Genomic DNA, 19,319 nt, shown 5'->3' with positions numbered 1-19,319 from the left:
CAAGTGATCCAACCAGCATGCAAGTGAACTGCATACCAGTGGCAGACAATTGTGTAGGAATAGAAAAATATCTCCTAATACAAGTAGACACTTGTGAGGCCTTATAAAATTTTCTGGTACGGTGCAACAAGATAAGGGAATGAGTGAGAAAAGTATTAGAAGCCATGCTGTTGAGAATGAAGAATGGGACCCATCTTGAATTCTAGGTATTCTGATGGAACCGGAGCTCAAGTGCATAGGGAACACCTGCTACATTCTTAACATGTGCTGCTGTGCAGCTGGGAGACTCTAAAATTAGGAGCATCTCTCCTTTTAGAGATATGTTTTTGAGACTTTCCTCATGGTAGCAATCACCTGGGGTGTCTGGACACTCTATAGTTTTTTGGGCCCCTCCCCAACCAGGTCTGATATAGTGAATTGAGGGTGTGGTCTAAGTATTTGTGATCACCAGTCTCCCTGGCGATTATTGTCACGAGGCAGGCCCAGGAAATACTGCTTAGAGTCAGATTGTCATGCTGAGCACAAATATTTTTTGCCTTATGCTCAAGAAACAAAGAGGGGGAAGAACTTTTAGGGTGTTAAAACTACTCCGTATGATACTGTAATGGTAGATACATGTCATTATACACTTGTTTAAACCCCTAGAATGTACAACATCCTATGAATCCTAATGTAACCTCTGGACTCTGGGTGATGATGATGTGTTATCGTAGGTTCATCAATTGTAAGAAATGCATTGGTCTCATGCAGATGTTGTTGATGGGGGAGGCTATGCAGGTGTGGGGGGCAGAGGGTACATGGGAAATCTCTGAACTTTGTGTTCAATTTTGCTGTGAACCTAAGTCTGCTCTAGAAAAGTCAAGTCCATTAAAAAAGGGCAACATTCTGGGAACACTTAGCCTTGTTCAAATGAGAACTTGCAGAGGTTTAGCAAGGACATTTTCAAAAGCTTTAACACTCCTGACATGGATAAACATTGCCATAGATATTTTTGTCAATAGACAAGAAAAGGCTGTTCACTATTTACAGTGAAGAAAGAATTGGACGGCGGGGGTTAGGGGCTGTTGGAGGAAGACAAAGGGCAAGTTGGATTTTTTCCATCTTCAGAATCTGTCAGAGTTGTCTTAAGTCATGTAAGGTGTAAGCTGATGAAGGCAGGAACATGCAGGCTGTGATGAGAAGCTTTCCAGATGGTAGATGAAAGTTTCAACACCAACATACTGGGTTTTTTTTGAAGGCTTCATTTATTTGTTGGGCTAGCTTGTGATATGTGGAACAGGATGTGTTTTCCACTGGGTAGTTGACAGCTCAGTGCATGCGGGGGCTCTTGGGCCTAGTCCGATCCCTCGTAGCCAGTGTGGAGGATGGGGTGGAGTGGCGAGGGGTTTGTGGCTGTTGTGAATGGATGGATACCAGGGGAATGTTTTGGGGACTGCAGTTAGTTCTTTTGGAAGTATGGAGGGTGATTGTCTTGGGGAGATCTCCTGAGTTGCATAAGGGAGTGGAGGCCTTACAATTAGGCCTTCTAGGCAAGTGGCCAATGGGTTTTTGAAGAATTATTCTCAGTCTTAATATTAGACATGTTCCTGATTGCCTCCCCCCAGAGTTGCTCTCCAATTTTATGTTTTATTTCCATGAGAACCCTCAGTGTTTCTTCTAAAAGTACAGTAAGTCCCCACTTACCATCATCAATAGGTTCTACAACTTTGAGTGAAACAATGTATACTGAGACCAGTTTTTACCATAGGCTAATTGATATGAACAAGATTTAAGTTCCTATGGCATCTCATCAACATTATAACAAAACGATGTTGGATGAAATGATGTTTTTTGAGGACATGCTGTATTCTTTGAACACTTCGGGTTGTCTTTTAGTTGGGTTCAACCTGCCAGAAGTGAAGATAAAAGGCTATTGTCCTACTGGATCCTATCCTGTTCCCAAGTATATCCTGTATTTCAGAGTTCAGAGCAGTTCCTTTAGTGAAAGACAAGAAAGAGGGACTGTTGTCCAAGAATTTCCAGCAGTTCTGTAAGGCAAGTGAGGCCATGAAGATTGTTTTTCTCCAAATTAAACAAACATGCAGTTCTAGAAATGACCTCTGGGTGGAGCTCGTAGTACTCACAAAGGCAACACTTAGCTGAAGGCTTTTATGCAGTTTTCTGCTCTGGGGTTGTTTTTGAAAAATTGTTTTTTTCTTGTCCTTTTTCTCTGCTGTCCTCAATTTGATTGCCTTTTAATAGTCAACAAGAAAGCAGAGGCTCTGCCTAATAATTCCTTGAATCTTAGAAGGAAGTCTCTGATGATCTTAGGGCTTTGTCTTTCTGATGCTGAGTAGCCCCTGCATTAAGACAGGATTCGCCTACATTCGAAGTGGAGGTGAATAATTCGCCTTCTTTCTGGTATGACTTGGCACTGTTCTTTGGGCATGTGTTATATGCAGTATATCACCCAGGCAGAAGATTTCTCATCAATAATAGTGCCCACACAGGCCAATGCTGAGTCACTTGGCAACCCATTGGGAAAGCTGGAAAAAACGTTCTGATTTGCAAGGGGGAGAATTTTTCTTTCCCTTAATGTTCAGCTCTGGACTGCAGCTAATTACAGTGCCTCCTAAGGGGTGTTGACCTCAGCATTCCCTACTGATTGACCTGAACTGGAAGAGTCCAGATATCTGCAGTGGGTTGAGGCTTAACACCGTGGCTTTTGTGGCAGTGACCCAGGTCTCAAAATGGAAGCATGGGGATGTGGCTTTGTCATGCTCTTTTGCTGGGGGTGATCACTGTAAAAGATAAATGAGGATGCCTCTGTTCCTCTGAAGGATAAATTTGTTATCTCTGCCTCCCTGCCTTTTGCTCTCATCTCTTAAGAGGTCATGAGGGGTTTTGTGTTGTGAAACCAACAGTGTAAGTTTCAACTGGAAATTGAGTATGGTGAAATAAGCATCAGTTTTTACTTAGGATTCTCTGTTCCCTGCCAGTATGTGCTCTTGAGGTAAATAAGCACCAAAGGACAGGAGGCCTGTTATTTTTCTGGTTACCATAGAGATGTTGAATGAGTGTAGGTGACAAAGATTATTTGGGGGGTATCTTCTGAAAGATTTGCCTTTTCCAGAACAGAGCAGGAGGATGTCAAGGTCACTACACAATGATTCTGAGGCTTGACAGGAAGGGACACAGCACTGCCTGCCACTGTGCTGGCAGTGGGAGCAGAGCTGCTGCTAGCAAGCTCTGTGTTGTACCAAGAGAAGCAGCTTCCTAAACTCAGTTGGTCACCAGCTGGATTTGATTCTCAAGCCAAAAGCTGGATCCTTTCAGAAAAATTGTTTGTATGTACTCTTCACCACTGGGACCTATGCCTGCCTGGCCACCCTCAGACAAAAAGACCCTGATGGTACTCCTAGGGTGGCTGTATCGTCAGGATGCTGTGAGAGACCTTAACCTTGGCCACAGCAGGTGTGAGGGTTGCTGGTACATGGTCTCATCTCCATAGGCATATGACTCCTGGGCACAGGATTTGGGTGAGGTGGGAAGGATTTTCCTATAGAGGTCCAAACCAAAGTATATCTTACCTCTTTGGCTTGGTTTCTGTTTCAGAGGAAAAATGATCTTTCCTTATACCCTTCTAAGTTTCTGACTGGGGCGCATGTAACAAAGGATAGGTAACAAGAGAAAAACAAACAGAGGTTTATTAATGTATATCGCATACCTACATGAGAGAAACTCATAGAAATGAGTAACTCAAAGAGGTGGCTTAGAACTCGGGCTTATATGGTATCTTCCACAAACAATAATGAATTTGTAGCGAAATGCCAAGACAAAGGAAAGTGGTTTTAAATGTCCAAGTGTGGCAGTCGTGGGAAGGTAAATATATTGGAAATGAATGGTAGCTACAGGCTAGTTAGTGAAATTTGTTGCACAGATTCTCCTGTCTCTATCTCTAGGTTATTCGTGTCTAAAGTTGTCTCCAGTGATTCACTTAAAGTGAATCTCTACCTTCTGGTAGAGAGGAGAGGAGGGACAACTTTGAAAGTTTATGTCCCGAGTCCAGGCACATTGGAGGAGGGCAGAGAGCCTTTCTTGCATCTGCTGCTTCTCAGTTGCCTTCAGCTCAAAATAATTTTTATGCTAAAGAGATATTTTGGGGTGGCATTCTGGTTTCCTTAAGCTTTAAGCTCTGCTCAGCCCTAGGTTTTAGGGTTATCCCAGGTATCCAGTCTGTACCAACTGTGTTGGTGCCCTGCGCACATCTTGAGCCCAGGGATTTTCAAAGTGTGTGTCTAGACCAGCAGCAACAATCTCGCCTGCAAACTTGTTAGAAATGCAGATTCTCGGGTCTCTCCTCAGATCTGCCGAGCTACGGGCGTGGGGTCCTGTGATCTGTATTTTAACAAACCCTCTGGGTGATTCTGATGCACACTAGGTTTGAGGCCTGCTGCCTTTGTCATTACCATCACTGCACACTTGTCTGACTTCCAGCCACCAGCACCTGCATTTTGCCCAAGAGCTTTCTCTTCCTGCTGGAGTCTGCTGTGCTACTCACAGAAGAGGCCCAATGGTCTGGAGAACGAGCACACCTAGCGATTGAAGGGGTTTGTCATGTATGTGTCCCAGCCCCCTCTTCCCTCAAGTGTGCATTCTACATAGGCTCCTGGAATTTCCCCATTGGGAGAAGCTCCAGCTGGTCACACTGACAGCCGGCTCCAAAAGATACCCTGCTTTTCTCCATCCACCCACTTCCCCAGTCCTCTACTGGTGTTTGGTGTCTGTTCCACCTCCCAAATGAACTGCTTGCAAGTGAATCCTTGTCTTGGGGCCTATTTCTGGGGCCTCCTTGTCCTTCTTCACCTTAAGGTGACAGCACCTTGGACTGCATCTGGACTCTAGCACCACTTCAGCAAATGCAATTCCACAAACATTTCTGGAACTGATGATGTACCAGAAGCAGCAGATTCAGTGGAGATCAGCTGCAGTCCCTTTTTCTGCAGGGTTTTTCACACTCCCAGGAGAGGCGAGCATAGCAGTGATGTGGATGCCAGGCGGATGGGAGAAGGGTTAGTTAACGTGACGGCAACACAGAGTGGTTCTGTGACTCTACGGGAAGAAGCTTCTAAGGAGGCCAGCATGCTGTATGGGGGCACTTGACTCGGGGAGTCCTTCATCACTGTCCATGTCCCTGCAGCCTGTAGGTGAGGCTTTCTCTGCCTTCTTCCTTTGAATCAGCTGGAGAGCTTAAAAAATCCTAATGCTCAGACCAAACCCCAGACCAACGACATCAGATTCTCTGCGGTGGGACCATGTGTCAGCATTTTTTAAAGTTTCCCAGGAGATACAAGTATGCAGCCAGGATTGAAAACCACTGTCTTAGTTGTTTTTGAAGTCACTGATAATACCGCATAGATATGTGAGTTCATTATGGGTTGTAAATGGCGATTTTCAAAATTCTATCAATCTCTGCATTTACTAGCTGGAATTTTTTTTTTATAAAAAGGATTTCCTCTCATCAACTTACATGATTATGCTGACATATAGTTTATTCTGATACATACTGCTGAAAAGGCATCATGTGTCTGTCTGCATTTATTAATTTTCACTGTGAGTTGGTACCTTAGTACCTCCAAAGATGCCAAAGCAGTTTATATATATATATATATATATATCATGACAAACTCAGGGGATTTCATGTATTTGATTTGTTTAAATCTACAGTCATTATTCTTTTATAGCTCAAATTGTCCCATATCGGCCAATTGGAGGCTCTTCCTTTAGGGAATTTTGACATGACTCTGGTTGTTCCTGACGGTGTCTTTGCTTCCTGGCATGAGAAGATAACCTCCATTGTGTTTGACTTCTATTTAATCACAAACTGTTTTGAACAATTTATAATCAGTGCCTTAATTAGTTCTTCCACTAATGAGCAGTATATTGACTTTTTGGTCATGGGGGAAGGGAGAGGCTCCTTACCAACTTGAAATACAGAGTTTCAATAAGAAGCAAATTTGCAGAAATATGGGTGAGAAGTTGATGTGAATTGTCACTTGTAAGGGGCATATCAGTGGACAGACATGTAGTGTATAGTCTATGATCTTTGCAAACTTTTGCAGTGATCATTCTTAATGTTGATCATCAAGAATATAAGTAAATCTCGAACTAGTGTGTAACCACGCTATACATTTAAAAAATAATAATGCTAGTGCCAAGGAATAGAACTAATTTGAACAGTGTGGAACAATGGAACTATATTAAGAGATGAAACTTGGAATAGTAATTATTTAAACATTTTACAATATCAGCAAGCAATGATAATTCAAATGTGGTACTATAAAAATGCTTAGTTTTCAAGTGTATATCAGGTATTATTTTGGAACAAGGGATTGGTTGCTTTTAAGCCTTTGAAAGCAATCCGGAAATGCTATGATAGCCACAGAGTGAATCCCAGAGGCCCAAAGCCTAGAGCTGCTTTTTAAAAATTATGGAGAACATTTATTACTTTTATTCTGGGGATGGGTGGAGGAGGTTTAATGCTTGTCTTTATTATTTGTTTTTGGTCAAAATCCAAATTGTTAGGAATTCATTAAAAATACATATTTAGTTTGCTTTAATTAAAAGAATCAGTTTTGATATATTGATTTTTGATTTCACGGGAAAGAGTCCTTTAGGGATGTTCAAGTTCTCTGTGTATATTCGGCGATGCTCCTCCTCTTCAGCCCAAGCTGAAACTAATAGCCATGACGTGTCTGTTTATCTGCTATCTCTGGGGCTGCGTCTGCTGCTGTCAGTGGCTCCTTTCTTATCTGGCTGCTGGCCCTGCACAGTCAGTTGTATGGGAATGTCAGTTCCATTAATAACCTGAGGGCCAGACAGGCAGATAGTGGAAAATAGGTGAAGGGAGAGAAATTGTATTTAACCTGGTCTTCTGAATTGTCATTTCCTAGAGCCTATATAGCTGGGTAAAGGCAGGCTGAGGGCATGACAGCAAATCCACTGCTGACGGAATTTCACTTATGAACCGGAGAAACAGTCTGATACTAGCAATGGAAAGAGTGAAAGCAATTGGGGAAAAAAAGGTAAAGATTTGGGGTTGGAAGCAGGGCTAGGAAGAAATGGCATGACCAAAGTATTCTGATAGAGAGTATTCTGATGTGCCAGTTTTACAAAATGAGTCTCAGTTTCGTTTTAAATACTATCCTTGGTGTTTCAAATGAACAACATTTCCTTTTTTAAAAAAGGAAGGAAATGATGGAAGGATCAATTTCTTATACAGGATTTTGGAATTTTGTAGTTTGTTTTGGTTCTGGGTCAGTTGCCAGAGGGAAGAGAGCAGGTTTTAATTTTCTTCATGCAGGTAGAATGACTCACCTACTGCAGTGGTTCTGTGTTTCAGTTACCTATTGCTGTGTCACAACCACCCCAAAACTTGCTGGCTTAAAGCAGCAGGTATTTTATTATTTCTCAGGATTTCGTGAGTTGCCTGGGGCTCTACAGGATTACTTTTCTACTGGCCTCACCTGGAATCTCTCGTGTAGTTGTATTCAGATGGCGGCCATGGCTGGACATTTTAGTAGCTTCTTCAGTCACGTGTCTGGTACCTTAGTGCTCCTTGTATGGCTTCCTTCTCCAGCAACGTAGTGTGGCACTCTTCCGGAGAGCTAAGGTCTCGAAGAGAGAGGAAGCACAAGTTGCCAGTCTTCCTAAAATCTGGGCTCTGAAGTCGAAGAATGTTTGTTTTAGTGCTATATTCTCTTGGTCAAACCCAGGGACCAGGCCAGCCTATATTTAAGGGCAGGAGAAAGACTCCATCCCCTGATGCAAGGATCAACGTGAACACACAGGGAGGGGTGGCATGGTCGGCATCCATCTTTGGAAACTATCTACCTATAGTCTGTATTCTTTGCCTCTGTCATCTGTGTTCAGTTTTTTATGTTTGCATTAGAGAATTTTGAACTATTTTTACCCCCTCTCTTTAACACCTCAGTGCCTTTTTTTCCCTTTTTTCCTAGTCCACTGGTTTGGTTGTTTCTTATTATTGACTGAATTTTTTTTTCCATAGCTCAAGACCACTATGTACATTGACTCACAGAATTATTTCAGTGAACCTAATTATTGTTGAACTATGACGGGGAAAGGACTCAGCCTGAGGCTGCAAGACCTTTCTGCATAGATGCAAGACATTCCTATTAGGCTTCAGAGCCCAGAACTGGACTAAACTGCAAGGAACCCAGCCCCATCCTAGCAGACAAATCATTTTTCCAGTTTTACATTTGAGTTCTTTAGTAAACAAACTTAATTTTCAGTACAGATACCCCCTACACTGACTTCCTGTATGTACCCCATAACCAATGACTCCTGACGTTGAAATATGTGTCCTTGCTGACCTAAGGGAAAGGGGCAGGTGGTGCCACTTTTGATATATCCTAGTGTTCCCAGCACTGACACTCACCATGCCGGCCAACAAGAACTTTCTGGTGAGGCTTGTACGGATTACAATAATGAGCCGAATGGCAATGTCACGGAGCAGGGTAGAGTTGAGGACAATGCTGAGGTGGTGTTTTTTAGGTCTGCAGAACCAGAGCCCTTGCTTAATTCTGATGTTAAGTTATGAAACAAATCTGCAAGTTTATGGAATAAATTCAGCTGGTTCTTTTAGGCTTGTGGAAATGAAAGTTAAAGTTTGACAAAGTGGTTTGTAGAAATCTGTGATAAGTTGTGTTCTAAGAAGGTCCTGTCAGTTGCTCTAAGTAATTTCTGCTTTCCATTAAAAACTATTCACAAAAAGGAGCTCATCGGAGCATTTTTCAAATTTGAAAACTCGACCGGGTAGAAGAGGAAAGAATCCCTTCCCCTCTTCTCTCTTCCCCACTTCTCAAACTTTCAACAATCGCTTAGTTATTGAAGTGTGCCTTCTCATCATCCAATGAGAACAAGAGCTGTGGGGTCTGACATGTGACCCTATGAGAAGGAGCTGGAAGCTCCAAGAACTTTCAGCCTGGAGCCCCTCAGACCTAGGCTATCAGAAGTTAAAAAACAACTCCTCAAAGGTGATTGCAAAAGGCTGCCACGTTTTCCTCTCAGTTTTGTTGAGAAGTAAATGACTTACAGCACTGTATGAGTTCCAGGTATACAGCATGATGATTTGACGTGTGTAGTAAAATGATTACCACAATCAGTTTAGTTAATATCCATTATCTCATAGACACAATTAAAAAAAGCAAAATGGTGTTTTCCTCGTGATGAGAAGTTTTAGGATTTACTCTTGTTAACTTTTTATAGACATCATACAGCAGTGTTAACTGTCACCACCATGCTGTACATGACATCCCTTGTTCTTATTTATCTTGTAACTGGAAAGTTGTACTTTTTTGACCACCTTCCTCCAGGTCCCTCTCACCCCACCCAATGCCTCTGTAAACCACAAATATGGTCTCACTTTCTATGAGTTTGGGTTTTTAAATCAATTTAGATTCCACATATTAGTGAGAACATACAGTATTTGTCTTTGTCTGACTTATTTCACTTAGCATAATGCCCTCAAGGTCCATCCATATGTTGCACATGGCAGGATTTCCTTGTTTTATGGCTGAATAATATTCATATGTATATGTCAATCACAACTTCTTTATCCATTGACCCAGTGGTGGACACAGGTGGCTTCCGTGTTTTGACTATGGTGAGTAATGAAGCAGCCAAGTTTGAGAGGCAGAGCCCTGTTAGAGCAGTGCTGCTTAACTCTGAGTGTACATACCAGTCTCTCAGGAACCTTGTTCAAATGCAGATTGGTGGTGAGTTTGCAGTGAAGCCTAGGATTCTGAATTTCTCACAAGCTTCCAGGTCAGGCTGATGCCCCCAGACTAGACTTTGAGAAGTGGTTGTGTGGAGCAGGAGCTGACGACACGTTCATGTAAAGGGCCAGATGGTTAATATTTGGGGATTTGCTGGCCGTGTGGTCTCTGCTGTGTCTATTCAAATCCGTTATAGTGTGGATGCAACTGTAAATGATATGTGAATAAACAGGTGTGGTGTGTGTCAATAAAACTTTCTTTTCAAGAAGAGGCAACAGCTGGAGTTTGGCCTGCAAGCCATGGCTTGCCGATAGTAGTGCAGAACTTTCTTAAGTCTCAAGTGTTTGACTAACATCTTGCCGCTTTCCTCTCTTATTGGGCTGAATCTTGAGTAAGAATTAAGTGGTTTTGTAAGAGATTATTCAGTGGCTTTGTTGAATGATGAATAATTGATGATGACATTTAGGCTGCTGTTTACAAACAGCCCACGTTGTCCCTTGGCTGTGGCTCATTGCTTTGCCTTGAGATTAGGTGGCCTTTCTGATTTCCTTCCTTAGACTTGTCTTTTTAAAGGTAGATCAAAACAGAGCTAGGATTTGTTCCAAAATGTGCCCCACAGGCATCTCAGAATAAATAACCAGCTCTGCACTGTGGAGGCACAGGGTGGCTTTGGGTTGCATTTCCTTTATCTGTCTTCTGTCATTCACTTCTGGAGTTCAGTCTGTAAGGATGGAGGCTGGTGCTCTGGTCATTGCAGAGGTGGAGAGCAGCAAGGCACCTGGACCCACGGAATTCACATTGACATGTGACATACTCATAAGTATGGCTATTACAGCAGCAGAAAGTTGCATGTTGCTGGTAATATATTCTTACAAGTGGATAATACAGGACCCGATGATCAGTTTGGGGGGACTCAAATTTGGAACAAACGACTCTTCACTCAGAAGGTCCATGTTCCATCTCTTGGACTTCTGGGGTAAGGTTCAAAGGTTCCTGGCTGGGTGCTTATGGTACGTTACTGCGTTTCTAATCCCAAAGCCAGTCACAGTTAAGCTTCAGGAAAGTTTTGAGTTGTTCTTGTGCAAAATTGAAACTGGCTCTCATTTGTCTTTATGACAGTTTTAAGATCCCTAAGGGAGAGAGGTTATTCCTCTTTTGAAATGGGAAGATGAGGGCCAAAAATCCTTGCACCTCGATGATCATGCTAGACTCCGTTTTTCAGGGTTTGGGTTGCTTTTTTTTTTTTTTTTACTAGTGGATCTGTTCTGTGAGGTTGACAACCTCCTTTCCCCAGGGCCCCATTTGTTGGAACGTTTCTCCTACTGGTGAAATCTCATTTACCTCATTACCTTGACTGGTCTGAAAAATAGAGGTACTTCTATTTCCTGACTACAAATACTTTTTAGCTTTCCTTTTCTGCCCTGACTGCCTGTCTTGGCCAAGCATTGGTCTGCCAGTAGCTCTTAGTCAAAGTTTAGTCCTGTTGGTATCCAGAACTGAAAGTGCAAAGGTAAGATTTTTAGGGAAGGATGGAGAAATTCTTAAAAGTATTTAAACTTGATCTGCAAGCATCTTGTCATTCTTACAGCTGAAAACGTTATTTATCCTGGTATGTTGAATATGGTTACTGAGGCAAAGGTGCATGCATATTATGCATTCTATAGTCTATTTGGATTTATAAAAATTATTAATATTTATATAATAGAATATTATTTTCACCCATTAAGATATGGGTTATTTGGGGAAAACATGGGCTTTTTAAGTTTAGATTAAAACTAAATTAATCCAGGCTCAGAAGCTGGTTTTCGTCCTTATTGCCTGTAGGCGTTGGGGAGAGTTACTTCTTTCTGAGTCTGAGCTCCCTCAGCTGTGAAATGGAGATGATCTGTACCTACCTGGTGGAGTTGAGGTAAAATTTAGATGTGATGAGGAAGTGAAGCATATTGCTCAGTACCTGGCAGTACGCGCTCAGAGAAGAGAATTATTTTTATTAGGAGTGTTGTTTCTATTGTTACTGATTTCATTTAGCTCTGAGATCTCCTCTTTGAAGAAGACCTTTTCAGAAGCTACTTTCCTTCCCTTCCCATTGCAGTCCCATCCTGTCCCATCCCATCCTCTACATTCTTCTAGTGGGTTTATTTGATTTTGTTTTATTTTTTGCATCTTGTTTTCCATATGTGACCAACTGTGAACTTCTTGAGGACAGGAATACAATTTAGTGAACTGTGTGTCATGGGTGAATTTCACAGATGTACTGTTGAGTGAAAGAAGCCAGATAACAAAGAGTATACACTTTCCTTTGAAGTTCAAGAACAGGCAAAACTAACCTATGGAGGGAAGTCAGAATAGTGGATATCTTGTGGGTGGAAGGGTTACTGAGTGGCAAAGCACCCAAAGGAGCCTTCTGGGTGCTGTAAATATTTTAAATCTTTTCTCAGAGCTACGAATACAAGTGTGTGTGTGTGCATTTAAAAAACCTTTGATCTCTACATTGAATATTTGTGTTCTTTTGTCTATGCTGTAATTCAATAAGAATTTAAAATGATGTTTTTCAGTCTGCAGTACTTGTTTGGCAATTAGTAGCCATTCAAGGAAAGGTCGAATATTGAACTACGTTGTGACGAACAAAGTGTGGTCAGTCAGTTTTTTTTTAAAGATTTTATTTATTTATTTTTAGAGAATGAGGAAGGGAGGGAGAAAGGGAGAGAAATACCAATGTGCGGTTGCCTCTTGCATGCCCCCTACTGGAGACCGGGCCTGCAACCCAGGCATGTGCCCTGTCTGGGAATCGAACAAGGACCCTTTGGTTCACAGGCCCACATTCAATCCACTGAGCTACACCAGCCAGGGCAAAGTGTGGTCAGTCTTAATCACCAGGTGATTAAGGAAGATTAAAGGCTAAGTTTTAAGGAAGCTGTAATTACAACTTGAAACATTCAGTGCATGTAATTTATAACTATAGTTCACACTGCTATTTACGACACTTTGAATCTTTACCTGTTTCAGAAAATATGGTAAATTGGAATGGCAGGACTTGTTATTTGGAACCATTTGTGCAGGTGGCATGCAGGGAACAAAGGAGAACGAGGGATAAAGGCCCATCAAATTGGTGGAAAATCTCATTTTTAAATTGAGTCTCCACTGCCTTCACCTCCGTCTTTTTCCTCCCTCCCCTTGTCCTTTTATCAATTCTACTTTGAAATAAAGTCTGCAACTCTAATAGATGCTACTGACTGGCACTTGTGCAGCAATTCTACCAGATGGTATTTGAATCTCGGGTGTTCTGTGAAAAATGAAAAGACCAAACACATGCGCAAATAAATGAAGGTTGAATTAATCTTTATAATTAAATGGAATATTACCCTGCTATGACTGATTTTAGCTTTCAAACCGGATTGCATGCTAATTTTTCAGTGAACTGTAATTGTATTAACATGGATTTTGGATGACTCAAAGTGCTTAAAAATGGATTTTGCCAAATTACTGAGAGAAAAGTTAATAGAACTTTTAATCTAAACAACTCTGAGATCTTGGGGTATATTCGTATCGTGAGTTCTAGTTGCAAAACATCTCCCAGTTGTTATTTCATTCTTTGCCCCAATCATCCTGGGATTTAGGTGCCATTGGCCAGAAATCAAGTTGAACTGCAAATGCCTGAGGCACATTCAAAAATTGGTGGGAGAGGATAGCGTGGTGTTTTCTCTGTAAAGTGCTCCTGATGGCACAGTAGTCGTGGCTGTTAGTGAAATCCCTGAGGAATGTTAAAGGAGTAGATGAGCCCTCTTCTTATGAATGGATAATACAATGTCAATGCTTCCCAGAAGTGAGTCCAGAAACCTTGGCGAGTTTCAGTCTAGAGCAAAGACTATGTCAGACGTGAGCATGTATGACAATCTCCTACAGCAATTATCCTTAACCCAGGGTGTGCTATTGTACCCCCAGGGGACATTTGGCAACGTCTGGAGACATTTTTGGTCACAACTGGAAAGTGGGGAGGGGAGTTACTGGCATTTAGTGGGTGGTGGCCAGGTATGCTGCTAAACATCCCACCGTACAGAGGACAAACTCCTATCAGTAAGAATCAGTTGACCCAAATATCAGTAGTGCCAAGTGGAGAAACCCTACTTTATGGTGAAGTTGTTAAAATGCCAATTCCTTGGTTGCAGCCCAGAGACATTCTGATTTAGTGGGTCTGAGGTAGGTCCATGAATTTGCATTTTTACTAAGTTCCCAAGTGATGCTGATGCTGCCAGTCTAAGGCTGAAGCTTTGACAAGCCCTGAACTAGAGGACTCCAGTGTTAAAGGAGTATGTATGGGAATTGACCCTACAGCATCCCCCTTTGGCAGAAAAAATATGTGACAGTTTAGAAAAGTTATCTAATTGGACCTCCCCCTCTATGATATGAGAAGGGTAGTTCAAAAGTTGTTTTCTTTTTAGGCTAATGAAGAATTGTTCATGTCAAAGGTAAATCTCTTTTAAAAATTTTATTGAATTTACTGGGGTTACATTGGTTAATAAAATTATACAGGTTTCAGGTGTACAATTCTATAATACATCATCTGTATGTTGTATTGTGTTCACCACTCCAAGTCAGGTCTCCTTCTGTCACCATCTATCCCCCCTTTACCCTCTTCTATTTGTCCCCACCCCCTTTCCCGCTGGCAATCACATACTCTTGTCTGTGTCTATGAGGTTTTATTCCTTGGTTTATCCCTTCCCCTTTTTCACCCAGCTCCCAACCCTCTCTCCTCTGACAGCTGTCTGTTCCTTATATCTATGAGTCTGTTTCTATTTTGTTTGTTAACTTGTTTTGTTAGATTCCACATATGAGTGAAATCATATGGTACTTGTCTTTCTCAGAGGTAAATCTTAATGGAAAGAATAACGACAATTCCCACTCAATTGAGCTGTTGATGAGAGAATGGGGTATGCTTATTTAAGTTAATCTCCAGCTTGCCTCTTGTTTAAATAAGTAATTTAACAATTGGAGGAGGATTAAGTAGCTGATTAAATTTATCTGAGAAATGTTAGGTGTTAGGGACCAGATGTTGCACATGCATTTCTGAGCTCTTTGAATCTTGACATTTACAAGTGGTTTTGAACAATTTATGTACATTTTCCCCTTACCCCAAAAAGTGTATGGATTTTTGCCCCATGGTATTGATTCCCATTTCTGGTTTATATTTTTATGCTGACTCTCTTAAAATTCAGGTATTTACCTCAATAAAACTTGAAGCATTATGCAAGTTTAATCACAGTTTTATATCTTGATGAAAGTGTCCAAAAAGATTAACCCTCTAGGGGTTAATATCCAGAAAGTAGAATGAACTCATATAACTCAATAGTAAATAACCAAATAATTTGATTAAAAAATGGGCACTGGTTCTGAATAAATATTTTTTCAGAGAAGACATACAGATGGCCAACAGGCACATGAAAAAATGCTCAACTGTCACTAATCATCAGGAAATGCAAATCTAAACCACAGTGAGCTAGCACCTCACACCTGTTAGAATGGCTATCATCAAAAAGACAATAGACAACAAATGTTAACAAGGATGCAGAGAAAAGGGAAGCCTTCAGCATTGTTTAGGGTAAAGCAAATTGGTGCGGCCTCTACTGGAAACAATACGGAGGTTCCTGAAAAAATGGAAAATAGAACTATATGATTCAGCAATTCCACTTATGGGTACTTTTAAAAAGATTTATTTAATTATTTTTAGAGAGGGGAAGGGAGGAAGACAGGGAGAGAAGCATCCATATGCGAGAGAAACATTGATTGGTTGCTTCTCCTTGTGCCTGCAGCCTGGGACCCAGCCTGCAACCCAGGCATGTGCCCCGACTAGAAGTTGAACAGGGGACCTTTTGGTTTGCAGAACAACACCCAGTCCTCTGAGCCACACCAGTCAGGGCTGCTTCTGGATATTCTGGGTGTTTATCTGAAGAAACTGAAAACACTAATTCAAAAAAGACATCTGCACTGCCACATTCATTGCAGCATTATTTACAATAATTAGGTGGCTTCCATAGCCAAGATATGGAAGCAACCTAAGTGTCCATTGCTGGATGAATGGATACATAAGATGTGGTGTTTATGTACACAGTAGAACATTACTCAGCCATAAAAAGTATGAAATCTTGCCCTGGCTGGTGTGCCTCAGTGGACTGAGCACCAGCCTACGAACCAAAGGGTCACCGGTTCAATTCTCAGTCTGGGCACATGTCTGGGTTGCGGGCCAGCTCCCTAATAGGGAGTGCACTAGAGGCAACCACACAATGTTTCTCTGCCTCTCTTTCTCCCTCCCTTCCCCTCTTTATAAAAATAAAATAAAATCTTTTTAAAAAAACTATGAAATCTTGCTATTTATGACAATGTGGCTGGAACTTGAGGGTGTTATTCTAAGTGAAATAAAGCAGACAGACAAAGGCAAATACCATGATTTCACTCATATGTGGAATCTGAAAAACAGAACCAACAGATAAACAAAACAAAATTCGTAGATGCAGAGAACAGATTGGTGGTTGCCAGAGGGGCATGGGGTTGGGAGGTGGACAAGATGGGTGAAGGGCGTCAGGACATACAAACTCCAGTTATAAAATAAATAAGCCACGGGGACATAGTGTAGTGTACAGCACGGTGACTACAGTCAGTATTGTATTATGTATTAGAAAGTTTCTAAGACAGTAAATCTTAACTGGTCTCATCACAAGAAAAAAATTGTCATTTTGTATGGTGATGGATGGTAACTAGACTTACGGCAGTAATCATTTAGCCATGTATACAAATACTGCATCATTATGTTGTGCATCTGAAACTAATATCATGTTTTATGTCAGTTATACCTCCTTAAAAATTAATCTTTGTTCCTTAGTCTTCCCTTGCTTTTGTTACAACTGGTTTTGAAAATTTTGAGAATCTGTTATATAGAAGAGGTGTTGCATTATTTTTGCAGTTAAATAATGAGTATTTTAGGCTTTGCAGGTCCTGTGCTCTCTGTTGCAAATATTCAGCTTTGCAGCATGAAAGTAGCCATAGACAGTACATAAATGAGTGAGCATGGCAAAGTTTATTCCCTTGAGCAGGTGGGAGCTCACAGAAATTGTAGCTCAAAGAAGCAGTAAGAATTTGGGCCTTATATATCATATTAACAAGTGCAGTGAGTTAGGACTTCAAGGGGCAATAAATGTTGGGAAATGACTGAGAAATATATGGGGGAAACTAATGGAAGGTTAGGTGCATTTCAGTAAGGTCTGTTTATGCAGTTTCTCCTCCTGGCGCTGATTTCTCATCTCTGGTGATAAGAGCCACTCTTTCCTCCTAGAACAGGAAGCCTCCTCCCCTAAGGGGACTTGTGGCAGTGGAATTCTTTTGGAAAGCTCTGCTTTCAGGCAGGTAAGGGTAGTACAGAGAAAGCCTCTTCCTGCAGTTGTTGATTCTCAAATGTCTTCAGCTCAAAATATAATAATTCCTGCATCATAGTGGCATGTTCTGGAGCCCTTCACTGTGTTCCAGTAAAACTTTATTTACAAAAACAGGTGGTAGGCTGGTTTTGGCCTGCGGGTTGCAGTTTACTGGCCCTTGATGGTAGGACCCCATCTGTTGGATAGAGACAGATATTATTTATTTTGGCCCATATAAAAGCCTAACTGTAATATAGGATTGTTCTGGCTCTTGGGTGTATATCTATCTTGGCTATGTCTAGACAAATGGATTCAGCTAATTGACACTTCGGGTACTGATTTGAGCAGGTCTAGGAGCTGTTCTATTTGCAAAAACTCTGTGAGCACAATTGACTACATGTAATTGAAAGTAATAAAAAGGCATAGATTAAAAAAGTATATGATCTGGCCGCTCTCCCATTTAGTTTTAAAGGGAATACCTGTAAGTTGCCTACATTTTTAAGGTAATATTGCTGCCACCCTCAGGGGGTTATGATATTTTATGGATTAATCATAGGATGGTTTTGAGTTCTTAACTCTATTGCAAGTCCCTGATCCATTTATTTACTAAGAAAACCCAAATACTGATTTCTTTCCTTAACTCTGTTGGATACAGTGCTCACCCAAGTGAGAGGACCATCACAAAGACACCAGGGAAAGGTTTAGTGCCATTATGGCTCAATTGTGATTTACCTGGGCCTGAGTAGTTTCCATTTTTGGACTGGAAAACTGCCTACCTCCAAGATACATGGAACTGGTGTTTTCAAGAGAGACGATTGATGGATGCAGCTGGTTAACAATTTGGAGCTTGCTTCCTAGACTGTGGTCCATATCAGACAGAGGGAAATGGGGATTATCTGCTGCAGTGGAACATTCCTCAGGCAGAGTTAAAGATGGGGGACCTGAAGTCTGAGCATTTCTGTCTTCCGATTCTTGTAAAATCAGAACTGAGACTGGTACTATACAGCTCTCTGATTCAAGGAGACGCTTATCTGTACTCCACCCCAGCATGATGAACCACACCCAAAAGCAATCTGCAGAATTAAAGTGTTTGAAGACTCATAATACATCAGTGCCTTTTTTATTGAGGTGATAAAATTAGATTTGTTAGATAACTGCATTGTTATTATTTGTGGGATGCAGATAGCCCCAAAGGATATTAAAGCCTGTTCCCCAGGCTAATTTTCATCAATACCATTAGCTCTGCTTAGGATAATATCTTCAGCCAATCATTTGTTTGGCATTATGGAAATTGCCATTATTTTGAAGGATAGCATAATTTATGCACTGTCTCCTGAACTTCTGGGTGCTTAAATTTTGATTGATGTTTAGTAGTTATTACAGAACTCATCAGAGAAAATGAGGCCTTGGTGTGGTTAAGCCTGACTGAAGCTTTCAAAGCCACCGCAGACTTAAGAATGTTGCACTATAAATTGTTTAGAAAGGGACGGTTGATCATCAGTTGTTCCATTTTTTCTCATGTTGGTTAATTTAATAAAAAAGCAAAATATGTGGAGACTTAACTATGTAGAAGAAACACAAAGCTGTTTAATTATGTGATTAAAGCAATCCCTTTGATGTAATACATGCAAGACATTTGAGAATTTACCTGACTCCCCTAAATAGCCAAGTCAGTGGGGATTAAAACAAATGAGCTTTCCTCCTTGCTTTCTGCGGATCAGCTTAATACTAAGTGGCTTTGAAAATTCAGGAGTAAAGCAGTCAACTTAATCATTCTTTAAATCAGTTTGTTCATCTGTGTAAAAATTATATGCTGTTTCAGAGCTCGTAGCCAAATAAAGCAGAATTATGTTCGGTTCTGTTCTTTCTCCCAGCACTATCAAGTTGTAGTATACCTTGTGGAAAACTCTAGGAGGGAGGGGTGGCTTGAGAGTTTAAATCATGTTGCCTTTTAAATTTTCAATGTTCCTTATTCTTCTGAGTTCATTTGTGATATTTTCTCCCCCTCAAAGTAATAATCTCCATAAACTCTTTGTTGTCTCCACAGAAATTGTGATTTTTAAAGCTCTAGCCCTAAGATTTTAGGGCAAGAAATAAACTCCCAGGCAATTAAAATTTGTTGCATGTACATGTTAAGTGA

General features: G+C 41.1%; 1 protein-coding gene across 1 annotated transcript in view; it reads left to right on the top strand.

Moving 5' to 3' along the window:
- The window catches only part of PHEX (phosphate regulating endopeptidase homolog X-linked), a 166,456-nt gene that overhangs the window by 78,767 nt on the left and 68,370 nt on the right, over nucleotides 1-19,319 (top strand). The gene's annotated exons all lie outside the window — the stretch shown is intronic.

The sequence above is a fragment of the Phyllostomus hastatus genome, unplaced genomic scaffold (genome assembly GCF_019186645.2).
Source record: "Phyllostomus hastatus isolate PE091 unplaced genomic scaffold, TTU_PhHast_1.1 phas_scaffold_12, whole genome shotgun sequence".
Classification (NCBI taxonomy): domain Eukaryota; kingdom Metazoa; phylum Chordata; class Mammalia; order Chiroptera; family Phyllostomidae; genus Phyllostomus; species Phyllostomus hastatus.
Note: the sequence above shows the minus strand (reverse complement) of the source record. Positions and strands in the feature narration are given on the sequence as shown.